The 14394-nt window shown below is 41.1% G+C and overlaps 1 protein-coding gene across 3 annotated transcripts in view; it reads right to left on the reverse strand.

Moving 5' to 3' along the window:
* Positions 1-14394, reverse strand: part of CHCHD6 (coiled-coil-helix-coiled-coil-helix domain containing 6) — a 115749-nt gene that overhangs the window by 74520 nt on the left and 26835 nt on the right. The window lies entirely within an intron of this gene.

Below are 14394 nucleotides of genomic sequence, written 5' to 3' on the forward strand. Positions count from 1 at the left end.
GTGACACCTTCCTACTGCCTTTTTCAGAACTCCACCTTATCCAAGTCTTTGTTTTTCATGAATCACGATGTTTATTACTCCACTTCAACGTTCTTCACCTTACGTTAAAAATAAACCTCAAATCCTCCACTTTATAAACACGCACCCCTTGGAGTGTCAGAAAACTTCTGTAGATTTAACAGGTCCCTACAACCATGAGGAAGATCTGAAATACAAGTCTATGTTATAACATTTTTATAGCAACACATATTTTCACACATTCTTATTTGCTTTTACACACATCCATAGGACGGCCTTAATAATTAAGTACTGTCTCCATACACTCTCTGTGCATACACCACCAGCACCCCCAGAGTTCCTCTGGCTGGGTGCTGCAGATTTGGAGGGGAGATGTGTATCAGAGAATTTCTCCTCCACCTTCCAAAGTATAAGTGTGACACTTCCCAAACAGCAAACGTGGTATACAAACACATGCTTAAGCATAACCTGGTCATCAGCTAAACAATGATCAATTGTGTGGTTACGGCAACAGCTTTTGCCTTTTAGGTCTTTACAACTAGCAGCACTTCACTGCATTCCCACCCCTAAACTGAACCAGCATTAAGAAAACATGGCATTGATGGACCCTGCACCAAACTTTTTAAGCTTAAAAATAAAAAGCAACAATAGCAAGAAGAATGGCACTTGTTTTTCTTCCTCTATGCCACCCCAAAATCTCTGGGGCCACATAAGTTATCACCAGGCAAGAAGACCTTTCAAAACTAGAATTATTAGTCCATTTAACATGAACACAAACCCTGCTAATCTATAGCATCCCAGCAGCATTGCTCTTAACTTTTAATGATGACGGTACAATCACAGAAAATGCTGGTCAATATGATTAAGCAGCTGGGACAGAAACATCCTCATGGGCTCAGACCTGTCATTTTATGGCCAACAGCCATCGTTAATGAGAAAAATTACATCTGAAAGCCAGTTGCTGTGCATTTCCTTCATTCTACTCCCCTGCTGATGGAAATACAGTGGTATAATAGGGCTTAGAAGAGATTTTAAGTTAGGCAGTGAGGGACAGTTGCTAAGCAAGCAAGAAAAGAAGTGATACATGAAATAGGGGGTTTGCAGGGGTGTGGTGGTGGCGGCGTCTGTTTGTTTGTTTGTAAAGGAAAAAGAAATATTTTGGTTCCCATGTTTGTCATCCAGCCAACAGGGCCAGGGTAAGGCACAAGCACTATAGTCTCACATCTAAATCCCCTTGCTCTCAAAGACACTTCATTAAAGGCAAAATCGCTGGCTTTGGTTTAACCAGAGCTGCTCTGTATCTTCCAGCCCGCAAACCATCTGAAACAGGATGGGAAGGGGATGAGAATCAGCTGCCCCATGCATGTAGCATGACCAAAGAGATCTCACAGCAACAATAGGGGCACTGATGGGCACTTTGTAAGTGCCAAAATTATTACCATTTCTATGATAAGAGAATGAAAGCTATCCTTCTGAACCAATACCCATCTTTTATACAGAAAAGAATATGCAATTTCAACTGAAATGAAACAGATGTAAGAAGGCAGGGTGGTCTGGTGCATGACCAAAGGAACCTGATTCTCCTGCTGATTTTCTGCATAACACCCATAAAATCAGATTACTAAAGAAGTGATTTGTACTTCCTTAAGGAGAAAATAAATAAGGAAAAGAAAGAAGAGTAACATAGTACTGACCCCTCTGCACAATTCAGATGGAAGGTGTTTTTGATATGAAGTGTATTTCAAGAAAAAGGGGAGGGGGGAAGTCAAAAGATCAACTCTTAAAAATGCAAGAAAGTTTCTGCTTAACCTAAATAAATTAATTATGTGGCAGTGCTACTCCCCTGGGGTAGCAGACTATTTTGGGAGCACAAAACCAATACATGTAACAACTGGTGGACAAGAGGCTTTATTCTGTTTCTGGCAAGACGTGGATATGACATCTCTGGAAGGGAACACAAACCAAATACCTAATCTCTCAAGCGGCCTGCTGAGATGCAGACACATTAGAAGTGTGCTGATCTGCATGATGGTGACTCATGGACTCCCAAGCAGACCTGACTGGAGCTGGGGTGCCCACAGTGAACAATGCCTCCACACCAATGCACCCTGCAGCAGACAGACATTCTGTTAGTGACTTCTCTAGGGTCTTGCAAAATTGACGTCAAAGAATCAAAACCAGATCTCCCAATTGCAGACTACAACCTCAGTTGTAGTCTTCCCCCTAAGTAATTTCTCCCATACTATCTCCCATTATCGCCCACTTATTGCCCATAAGGTGTATGATGAATCAGAGGTTGCGCAGAAAATTTTTACTCACAACTCAAACATATTTTCAATGCTTTGCTTGTTTTCAAGAGCTGCTGATGTTTCAGTGTATTGAAGCATACTGAGAAACATTCTATTTGTCACAGATCTGCTTGAAAGTTGCTTTCTGTTTCCCTCTATCCCCAGCTGTTATTACTAGAAACTTTAGTACACTTTATGATGATGTTTGAAGTATGAATGGTACAGTCAGAACATGTGTCATTTGAAATATTCACTGTTCCAAACTGGGTTAGGCAACAAGGGACATTTTGTATGAATACAGGATATTTATTAAGAGTTCTTCTAGTCCTACTGCTTATTCCCCACCTGAAGCCAGAAGCCTGTGATGTCCCAGACAGAACTCGCTGCTATGGAGATGATTACAATTTCACAGGGGATTGAGATTGCAGGTGCCAAAGAAAGCATCAGATACACTTTTCACATAAAGGCCTTTAGAACTAAAGAAGGAAAGAGAAGGGAAGACATGCATGATAACACACCAGTTTGAAAATCATATATCAGAAAGTCGCATTTCACATCCACGCTGCAGAAGCTACATCTGAGCTTGAACGTATCATGCAAAAGATGACCAAAGCCCAGAGATGACATCTAAGAAACTGTAGTGCAGAACACAGCAGAGAGTGTGATGCCCAAGAAGTATGAAGACAGACATAAAACAGAGGGAGGGGAGGAAGAGTGTAGCTAGTCACAGAACACACGAATGCACCCAAAACTTAGTAAAGTAGCATGGGACAGCACGTATTTGCAAAAGAGAATGTATGCAATAGGCAATTGCTCTCTGCACAAAAACTAGGTATAAGATATATTCAGGAAATGCTAAAGAATTCCCTGTGATGTGTCAGAAGTTACAAGCATTGCATTCTTACAAAAGGACAGTGAAGGTATACGATTACCATGCTACTACAGCTTCCATGGGCATGGATCCATGGACTGGTTGGGGGCTCTTTCAAATTCTTCCTACGTTTTATCTTTACACTTTTTCCACAGCCCAAAGTTTTTCAGGTTATCTCAGTGCTGCTTTGAATGGTGAAAGAGCTAAGGCAGAGTCATGTGCGATTCCCTGCCTCCTCCTCTCCCTTTATCAAGTAACCTGTTTAGAAACAAACTGAAAGCACATTTCTAAAGCTATGTATTACATATTGGCTGAACTAAAGAATTCAAGCACTGGCCTGCTAGCTGACAGGCAGGCCAAAGGAAATATTTTACAAGCCTCTTAATTGAGGTAATGAAATATTACTGGTTCATTCTCTATGAACAAAGCCAGACACTCTTAGCTTCGCCCTGAACTGACATCAACACGTGACACATCAGACTGTGATCTCCTAGAACTGGGCTTAACTCTAGATAAATCCATTCACAGATCAGCTTTGGCTTTGCCCCCCACAAAATATCACCAGATTTTTATTATTTTTAATCACAGTCCCTTCTCATCACCTTGTTAAACATGAAAACGAGGAAGGAAATCTGCTTGAAAAAAAGGGAGTTTTGGCAGGGTCAGGTTACAGTAGGGAATGTGGCACCCAGGAATAAAGTGCAGCAATAGCACAGCCCACAGCTGACAGCTACCATCAGGCTGTCTCTCTGCAATACTGTTGGGATTCTGGGATTTGGGGAGAGGGCATGGAGAAGACTCTATTGGAGGGGAAAGAAAAAAAAAAACAACATGCCCCTCTCTGCAAAGGGCAAGTCAAGCTAAAAAGAAAGGTCCATACCTCAATCTATAAAGAACTTCCTCAAAGGCAAGTCACAGCACTTGGCAAGATTATTGCAAAAATATTTATCTTCTTGGCAAAACACATTCACCAGTCAGATGAACTAGTGAGATGACGCCTAGAGAGTCAGTCAGAGGCAATCCAGAGAAAGAAGCTACAAGGATAAAGGAAAGGTCCTTAAGTCTCTACTAAATACCTTGTTTCTACATCATCCTGTCTTTGCTGAGAGGAGTTATCAGCTTCCCCCAGAGGTATCCAGTAACATCTCTGCAGCAGCACAGCAGAGGTGTCTGGGCTGGGTACCTCAGCTTGCCACACTTCACAACTGCAAATTCTTATACCTCATGCTTTCCCATGTCTCTTCCAGTCCTGGTAGCAGTCCAGGTGGCAGGGGAGAAAAACAAATGCTATTAAAGGCTCCAAGACTAGAAGAAGGAATTGACAGCAATGCACTGAAGAACAGAACTAGCTCCAAAATTAGCTAGCTGGCATGTTCTTCACCAAGTCTAAAGGGAATACGGCAGAGCTGAAAGGGCAACACTGAAACAGCGAGAAGCAGCTTGCACGCATCATGCCTGAGACTGAACAGCAGAACTTTACACGGAGGCTTGTACTGGACAGCTAACCGTGGGGGAACCTTGACTCAACCTCCCCTTCCATCAGCAGAAATATCACTACTACTGTGGAGCTGCCTGTAGTCACTATTCCAGACATGTGAGGCCTACAAAATCACTTGCTTTTTGTCCTTTATCTCATTCTGTTGAAGGCAGGTGACTGCGTTTTGTTTTGTTCAAGGACCCAGATGCAGACTCGTGGCCTTAAAAAGCAGTACTGGTGTAACCTTCACTTCCTCCTGTTTCTGCTACTCTCTTAGCCAACAACACACATCACCAGATCAAGTTGGTTTCAGCAGCTGTAAGCTACACAAAAGGAACCAGTGAAAATCTTTATGGAGGAAATAATATGCAATTTTCTAGCTGAACACCTTTTAAAATGTAATGACAGAAAATAAAATCCTGCATCTGTGCTCAGCAATAACAATCTGTACGCGTGCAGTAACAACATGACACTTGGAATAAGCAAGATCCAGACAAAAAAAGAGAGCTTACCCAGGCGTCCAAATCCGCAGGCTTGGAATAAAGAGAGCACAAGAGAGAAAGGAAGGGAAAGAGAAGAAAAAGAGAAATCAGTGATTTATGGAGGCTGCCTGCTGCTGCACAATATAGCTCTTAGGATGACAAGTTTAGAAAAGTTCCTCAAAAATGACAAGCATCTTAAGCAGTGCAGTGCTGTCCTCTGTTGGGAACTGTGCTATTAAAGCAAAACAAAAGCACATGCACCCCCAAAAATAAAAACAAAGCAAAGGCCCCAAAGACTGCTGCAGGATTGCCCCATGGGGCAGAAGCTAAGCAGACAGCTGTGAAACAGCCAGTTACAGGGAGTCATGCAAGGTGCTGCAGCTGCTGATATCCACAACATGCACCAATGACCATGGCAATGCCGGGCATATTCAAAAGGAGGCGGCCAACAACTGCACTGTTTCCAAATTACCTGCAAAGAACAAGTATCCTTTTGCAAGGGCATTTTTTAATGCACAAGCTGACCTACATAGCAAGTCATCTTCTTTACTGGACAACTGCAAAGAGTGCTTCCTAATAGAAAGCCAGTTGACTGATCAGATTTCCAACCAGATCCCTCTTCATAGGCAATTGAACACATCTTTAGTGCACTGTCCAAACCTCTGCCAAATCCAAGCTGCCTTCACCTGCCCCTTCTTTTGTCAGCAAGCCTATTTAAGTATGAAGACAAGCAGATGAAGCAGGTTACAGTATCACCTCCTATTTACTTATTATTACTTCTTAACACAGTAATCCAGCAGCAGCAAAGCAAGTACAAGATGATAAGCATTTCATGCCCATAACCAGCTCCTTCTGAAGCCAAGGCACTTATAAGGCAGCCACAGCTCTCATTTGTTGTCAAGGGCTGCCAGCCTGCCCTGCCTCTCAGGGCTACATTCAATCAGCAGCACATTCGCTAAGCAGGAACTTCAGAAAGGCTGGCCTTTTTTATTATGATTATTTATTTGAGGGGAGTTGACAGGGCAGGAGGAACTTTCCTCTTGGTCATAGTTCAGTGCCAGAGGGAGTAGACGGTGGAGTGCAATATGTTTATGGGATCTGCCATCATTTTAATGGCACAGAGCAACTACTTCAGGTAACTGAGGGATGATGTGTCATCAGCTACGCGTGTCGTCCATCCTCATCCTTTGCAACAGCTGAGTGGGCTGGAACCAAACATCTACAGTTCAACTGGGGGAAGCCAATTCTCCCCTTTCTGCAGACAGGTTTGATATAGCGGCATCAAGTCCTTGGCCAAACAAAGCAATACACAACAGGTGTTCACCGGTAATCACTGACTGATCTTGACAAAAGCCTGATTTGAGTAACATTTTTCTTCGGCTGATTTTTACAGTCAGGACAGATGTATTTAGTTTTGTTTTCACATTTTAGTAATTGCAAGGCTGTCCATCCTCAGCAGATGGGACAGGAGGAACACAGGTCTCTTTATGGCGCATGTTATTATTTCAGCAGGTAGGTCATACACATTGGTAGCTCTTTACTGGATGTACCTCTGTCATCCCTGGGGTGCCTAAGACATTAACTGTCACATTCCTGCTTGATAAACACTTGCATGACAAAATGAACATGATGTACTAACTCAGTGGTACTGGACAGTTGCTGAGAAGAGAGGAAGAAGAAGGAACCAGCCCTATCAATGAGAGGCAGTGCCTCTTATACCCCTATAATATAATGCAAAATAGCAGAATTACAGTTTTAAGAAAGGTAACACTGTTAATAGCCACAGGGCATCTCTTCTGCAGGTACTGCCAAAGGCTTTAATTTTGTCATCTTTTAGGAGGGGGAAAAAATTATTACTCCAAGAATAAACAGATACACCCCACTGAATGGAAACAGGAAGATTAAAACAGGTGTGGATGCAGTAGGACACATTCTGTGTTGGGAAAAAAACAACTACATTTGGAGTGAAGCACAGACTAAATAAAATATAATAATAATAAAATAATACAAAAATGAAAACCCAAGAAGGCTGCTGGTTTAAGTTTTGCTACCTCCTAAGCATGTGCCAAGATCTCTTTGTAGACCTGCATTTACCAACTTTGGCTGATAATAAAAACCACAGCATGTCCACTAATTTTTTCAAAGTTTAAAGAAACTGTTTAAGAAACAAGCAACGCCTGGGTTCCTTGCTTCCTAACTGAATGAATTTCACTTTCAGCTCCCAGCTTGGGGCTTGTGAGTTTTATAATCCCAGCCCTGGGACACAAACCATCTTTCAGCACCCTTGGTCAATACTGCTGAACTCTTCTGCTACAACAAGGGTTCATTTCTCTTCCAGGTAACCCACTGGATAGCAATCACAGGAAGCTGAATAAATACTGGACTTAATTGTTTGGGGTCAAAACCAAATCAAGATATTCCTCTTGACTGTATCAGAGGCAAAAGTTACTGAAACAGGGTCTCAGGCCAAACCAGCAACCCCTGTCCTAGATATTTATATGGGGGAAAAGATGACATGCTCCACTTGGAGAAGACTCTGGCTAGATATGGGAACTACATAAGTAATGCATCTGTGCTTCTGAAAATTTCACATTTCAGCACTGATTATTCAGGCAGGGGATGCTTTCCCACATATGTATCAACAGTCCAACTTCCAATGAAATGAAGATTACAGCGCCAAATTAGTATTTCACACACAGGGACAATTTCCAGCATCTTTTCCCAAACCCATACACCACATCACCCATATATGACTGCCATAACGGGCACATCACTCATGCCTGTCATGGTCTGGGCAAATGTAAAAATGGCAGTCAGCAATCAAAACACAGTTCTGCAATTGGCGGTGAGGGAGGAAGGGATCAGCACGATAAAACAGCGGCCTTAGGAAGGGAAATGCCTTTGTAAACTGACTGGAACCAGCTTCACCCTAGATGTCTGTTACCTTGGCATAGTCAATAATTCTGTCATATAACTAATTTCACTACAGCATGACCAGTGACTCAGGAATCCAGACTACCAGCTTTGTAGAGATCTCCTACTTAAGAACTCAATACAGAGTATTTTTAGGGGCACTGCCAACTTTGGGAGTGGAAGATACGAGTGGGAGATGCGAGAAATGAGAGGCAGCAGGTGCCCAAAACCCTAGACAGCTGCTGGCAACAACTTTTGCACTCATGTCAGTATCTGAAGAGCTCTGCAGCACATATTCTAACATCTTGATGACCAGACTTCATCACTGAATGAGCAAAGAGTCATTTCTTCTTAAGGCAATAATCCAGCTCTAAACTTTTTCATGATGATAGGAATTAAAGCATTTAAAGAATATATCTAGACATTCAGTATCCACTCCAGACCCTTAAACACTTCCAGTTTAGTGGAAAATTGAAGCAGTATCAGTATTAAATGTAATAAGAGTCAGAGATGTAACCAACTGACAAGGGAGAGGAAGCAGGAAGAGACATTGAACAGCAATCAATTTTGAGGAAAGGCTCTGATGAAACTGCTCAACTCTAATGTATACAGAGCATACACAATTCTATAAACATGAAGATGGGAAGCAGCAGAAAAACCCTCTGCCCTTTTATGATTCAGGGACAACTGCACTTCTAATACTTATGGCATTGCTGCAAATAGGTTTGCAATGCTGACAGTTGATAGTTTTCATTTAAAACAAAATAGAGAAACCTATTTTATAAAATCCAAAGTAAACCATCTGCTTTCATTGCTTGCTTTAATACTTCAGCCCATTCCCACATTCTCCTTTTCCCATCACCACTTCTATACATGCATATATACAGTTTTCATTTTGTAGGCTGCCAACAGGCAAGGCATTCAATGTCTATAGAAATCTTGCAGAGCGTAGGCTCTCAAGAGATGTATGCTCAAGATGCTTATTTCTGATAGCAGGTGAGTCAACAACTCCGTCTAAATTTTTACCTCCTTGCTTAAATTCCTACTCTGCCTGTTAGACATAAGAATCTCCAAGTCCCTGACCAATTTAGAAAAAAAAAAAAAAAAAAAAAAAAATCTCAAGAGGGGGCATCATGAAATTCTACATTAATTACAACTTTCTATCCCAGAACATATTTCAGACCCTACTGAGTCAATGAGGTATTTTCTCATAAAGCTAGAATCAAAGGCCACTCAACTCTTCTTGGATTATTTCTAGCTCATAATCATTAATGCAGACTCCCATTATGCTAGCCTAAGGGTGGCATATGGCTTTCTAGGGATAGGACAGACGGGGGAAAATAACAGTTACGCATGCCTACATCCCAATCTCATTTCTGTGCATGCATATGGGGACATAGCTTTCTCTTGCCAGATTCTTAAATACCAAATATATTAGCTTCCGAGTCAAACATAGTACTTCAAACACAACCACTGTTTTGCAAAAAATCAAGATGACATGCATAATCAACCCATGTGCCTCCAAGCAGTAAAAATGATGAACCATGTGAGTTCAGAAGGAATTCCCTTCCCACGTTTGCTCTCAGACACTACATGCAATTTTTACCTGCCTCTGAACAAAATAGATATTTATAGGCACCAGCCAATGGATACAGGTTTAATATAGTACAGTGAATACAGAGTTCCTGCCACAAGATTAGAAATCTAATTTCTTTTTATTTAAAAAAGATTATCTCAAATACTATACCATTTAAGAGAAATACAGTTGACTTTGGGGCTGCTTTTTAATACAGGCAAAGACTGTCTTAATTACATAATTGAGTAAAAAAATTCTTGAAAGCCTTCAGTCATGGTCATGCATCCCCTGTCTGCCTCTATGAATCCTTCTGCAGGTAGAGTCAGGTGAAGTTTCAAACATCACAGTTTATGTTTTTACCCACTTTGACAGTCTTGTAAATTTTCCTGTTCTCCCTGCTCTTTCATCCTAGACATATGCAAAGCAGCCTTTACACAGCGTTATAGGGTCAGTATCCTTCTGGGGGGAGAATCCAACCTACCAGTTTGCCAAGATGCGTGTGGGAAAGACATACAGTCATCAACATTTACTATAAATCAAGTGGATTCCAAAGCCTTACAGAAAGGACCAAAAAAAGCATAGGGGACTCAAGTTTAAATAAATGGTCTGGGCTAGTACACATACACAATCATACTCATAGTAAGATGTTATCTATGGAGTAAAATGGAGTCAAAATATGTAGAAAGATTAATCAGAGACAGCCCAAGAAAGAAAAAACATAAAAGTGAGGAACTTCACCGCAATATCCCTCATTTCTATCATTACTAAAGAGACATGGGCAGTCAGCACTACATTTCCCTGCAACCAGTTCTGAAAATGTACCTCAGTCTTCGCCTGCAGCATTCCCTACATCCTAGGCCACAGTCAGCATTATGAAAAGGCTGCCAATTAAGTTGTGGTTTTGAGCTATAGATGAAATGTCCACTAGAGACTCTGATTCTCGCTTCCAAAGCACTTGCAACCCACTGTGTGTTTTAGGAAGAGAATATACTGGTTCTTAAATACATGCACTCTCGGCTCCTCCTCACAAGGCTGTGATCAGAGAAAATGCTGCGAGGTTGCATCTTTTAATGAAGTCTGAGTATATCATAATGAAATCATCTGCAAAAAGAAGAGTGTAGATTCAGCAACAACAAGGATTTCTGGCTATTGTAAAACTGTATTCTTTATTTTTACATTGCAATCTCCAGGGCATGATTGTATCAACAGCAACTTTCAAATCTATGTCACTGCCAGCAAAATTTTGATTTCCATTTGATAGGACAATTTGCAAACAGCAGTTTTCTACATTGTGCAAGTGCTTAACGTTTGTAAGTACTACAAGAATTCAATGCTGATTTGATGCCCGTTTACTGGGCAATGCAACAAACCCTTGCTCAAGGCAGATGGCTTGGAAAAATCAGGGGCAGGGGGAGAACATTCTTTCTATGAAGCAGCAGTACCTGGTAGTCTCTCAGCAAGGATCACAAACCAGGTGTTGCTGCTGTCAAGAAGAGGGTACAGACTGGGTGCAGGAGGAAGAGTTTAAGCATTTTGAGGAATTTTCCTTAGGAAAAGAAAACAACATTTCACACCCAGTGGAGCTCCTGAAGCTCAAAAATAATGTCACATGCTAAGGAACCAGAGAAGTATTTACTCCTGGACCTTTTGATCAAAAGCAAGAAGCTTGAAATTCAGCTTTAAAATAGTGTATGCTCTAAGTATAGCAGTCAGATGACCCAACAGAGCTAAGATTCATGCTTCATGAGTTTGCAAATTGAGAGTCAATCCAGCTCAGAGTATCACAGAACCCTAAAGACTGATTGCTGTATTTATTGTAGTAGATACTATTTACAAACATACATCCACACTGTTTGCTCTCTAATTATAGCTGGGGCACGTACAATCATTTACTTTCTATGAGCTCCTTTTGTACGCTACACCTCCAAAGTCAATGAAAGTAATTTTAAGAACCTGTTGATTGATTTATTGATCAAGTAAGTTGACCAGTGCAGTAGACTAGAAATAACCAGACAGGCAAGTGATTTGATAAATATTCCAGGAGACTAGTCACTAAAGGCACTGAAAGTCAGGGAAAAAGAAACCCTCAAAGGCAGGTTCAGGCTTTTTTTAGAATTCGCATTAACAGTTGGCCCTAAAACTTCACTCCTTATGCAGGCCTGCTTGGTCAAGTGCACTCCCCAAGCAAACGTTCAAGATAACTCTGTACAATCCAGTGCTAGCTATCAAATTCAGCAGAAGCAACTGGCAGAAGTTCAGCTCCTATTACCAGAAACAATGTGAGAAGAAAGAGGAAGGGGGGGTGAGTGTGTTATACAAGAGTGTGAGGCAGGAAAGGGATACTTCTATCTGACCAAGGCCATGGGACAGAAGAAACACAGGCAGAGATCATTGTGCACAGGCAACTTCCAGTGCTTTGGACAGTTTTCTGGTGATTCTGTGGTGGTATTTCACTGCAGCTTTCACCAAGCTCCAACAGCAAGGAGCAGGTTATACCCCTGGCTCACACTGAAAACCATAAACCTCATCTATCAAGTATTCACTGAGATGGCCTACTTTTTCCCTGTGGATTTAATTGTGATTTAATGAGTTTTTCAATGGAACATGTTGGCAGCTTATCATAAAACTAAGCTGAACATAACTTGTACTCCTTTTACACTACCTGCTCGGTTCTGTGAAGAACTGTCACCCAACTCAAGCAAGAGGCAAATTAGGATTCAACTCTGTTGCACAGGACTAGTTTCCTATGAGGCAGAGGAAAGGTACACTAACAAAGCAGGAGCCAAAGGAAAAAGCTTGCATTACTACTATTATTGTACAATATTTTAGATAATCTTTTGGCACTATGGTTTGGGGGAGTTTACATTTATCCCCAGGGCAACAAAGGAATTAAATGTCCAAGGATGTCAATAGATTTTTCCACAAGCATAAAATTAAAGCAGGAAAAAAAAAAACATTCAGGTGCAGACAAGATAAATTAGCAAGATCAAATTCACAATCTCTCATAACCTCTCAGCATTTTTGAAAATAAATGCCACACTTATCAAAACCACCTTTAAAATAAAAACCTTTAAAAGCTTATTTATCTCATAATATTCTCCTTCCTGCCTGTCATGTAACGTATATATTACATACATATAAAATCAAAAGAAAAATCTACTCAGAGAAACCAGCAGTCCAATGCTCCCTTTTCCATTTAGTGTTGGTTATACACCCACAGACCTTAAAACATTTCAAAGGATCAAGTTTTCCTTCTCATTAGTACCACCATCACGTTGTTCTGAACTGTGGTCATATAACCTTTTGCACCTTTTCACTCTATTGAATCAATCTCCCCTGGCAACTTCTGGTGTGGCACTCCGCTCCTCCTGCCTCCGGCTCTTCTTCCCTCACTAATTCTGTGTTCAGAACTGTGAAGCACAAAATTAGACGTTTCAAATTAAGCAAGGAGAGAGAATGAGAGAACCTTATTAAATCAACATTAGCATCAGAGTGTCTTTAAAAGAGAAACTCAATTGCAAAATATTACTCGTCTCTGTAAAGCTCTTTACATCGACAGAAATGAGACAGGCAGCAGCTGAAGTCATCTTCCTCTGCCCCCACCTTCCTCTTCATGCTGGTCACAGTGCTTGAGCAGTAAGAGCAGGATTCTTTTCAGACCACAGCCCCAGAGGAAGCAGAGCTTACCTTGAACTCACAAGCACTAGAATTGCCAAGTAAAAAGGACAAGGTCTATTAACACGGTGTTGGAGGAAAAACACACACAAAAGCATATTAACACACAAAAGCATATTAACACACAAAAGCAGGCTCCCTTCTCCTCACAAGCTTTCCACAACACTGGTTGTTCTCTCAAGTCACTTTACAAGTTAAAGTCAATTCTTTACTTCTTAAAGCAAGGCAAAGAGCCATTTCAAGTTTTAGTTTCCACTCTCAGTCCCCAACAATCAAAATTACTGACACAATGGTGACGACGACCATATTCTCTTCCAAAACACCTTAACTTTCTGAATGTGAACCTCCAGTTCCTGGCCAGATATCCTTAAACTCCTTTTCAACATAAATCACTGGAGTATCATACCATCCCCCTTGCTGGGTAATTAGACACATTGTTAAAGCCAGAAATCACCTAGGAGCCTGCACAGTCTTTAAACATGACTTTCCCATGGCACTTCTTGAATAAGAGTTGATATTTGCACCTTGTGTCAACAGAACGCGTGTACACACCTTAGATCATTATGCAGCAGGCTACGTACTTGTCTGTTGGCTGCCACCTAAAACAGGGAGTGTCTCACTATCTTGTAGGAAGAGTTTGTAATGCATGCTGCTAAGGAGTCCTACTAAAACAAATCCTACTAAAACAATTTAAGTATAAATATATATATATATATATTTCAAAGCTATTAATTAAAATCAATGTTTAGAGTGCCCATTTAGCTAGGGAATATGATCCTAAGGGCAAGTGATATGAAACTGAAGCTCAATTCCTGATGACAAAACAAAGCTTTTAAAGCATTTTTGGGCAAAACAGACACTACTCCAACAGAAATGGAGGCTGACACTTTTGATCACTCTAGCCCTACCATGCAATGGAAACTTCTGTATCAGCCAGACACTACTGAAAACTCTGCAATTCGCAGACAGGTTTCTAAGTGCAGACTCACCATAACAATAAAACAGCACTTTGAGAAGCCAGAGGTGCTGGCACTTCTGTCTTCAGAGCTGTAATAAAAGTGACCACTTCCTCATCTGACAGCCACACTTAGATG

The sequence above is a fragment of the Haliaeetus leucocephalus genome, unplaced genomic scaffold (assembly GCF_000737465.1).
Source record: "Haliaeetus leucocephalus isolate CR32 unplaced genomic scaffold, Haliaeetus_leucocephalus-4.0 Scaffold2, whole genome shotgun sequence".
Taxonomy (NCBI): domain Eukaryota; kingdom Metazoa; phylum Chordata; class Aves; order Accipitriformes; family Accipitridae; genus Haliaeetus; species Haliaeetus leucocephalus.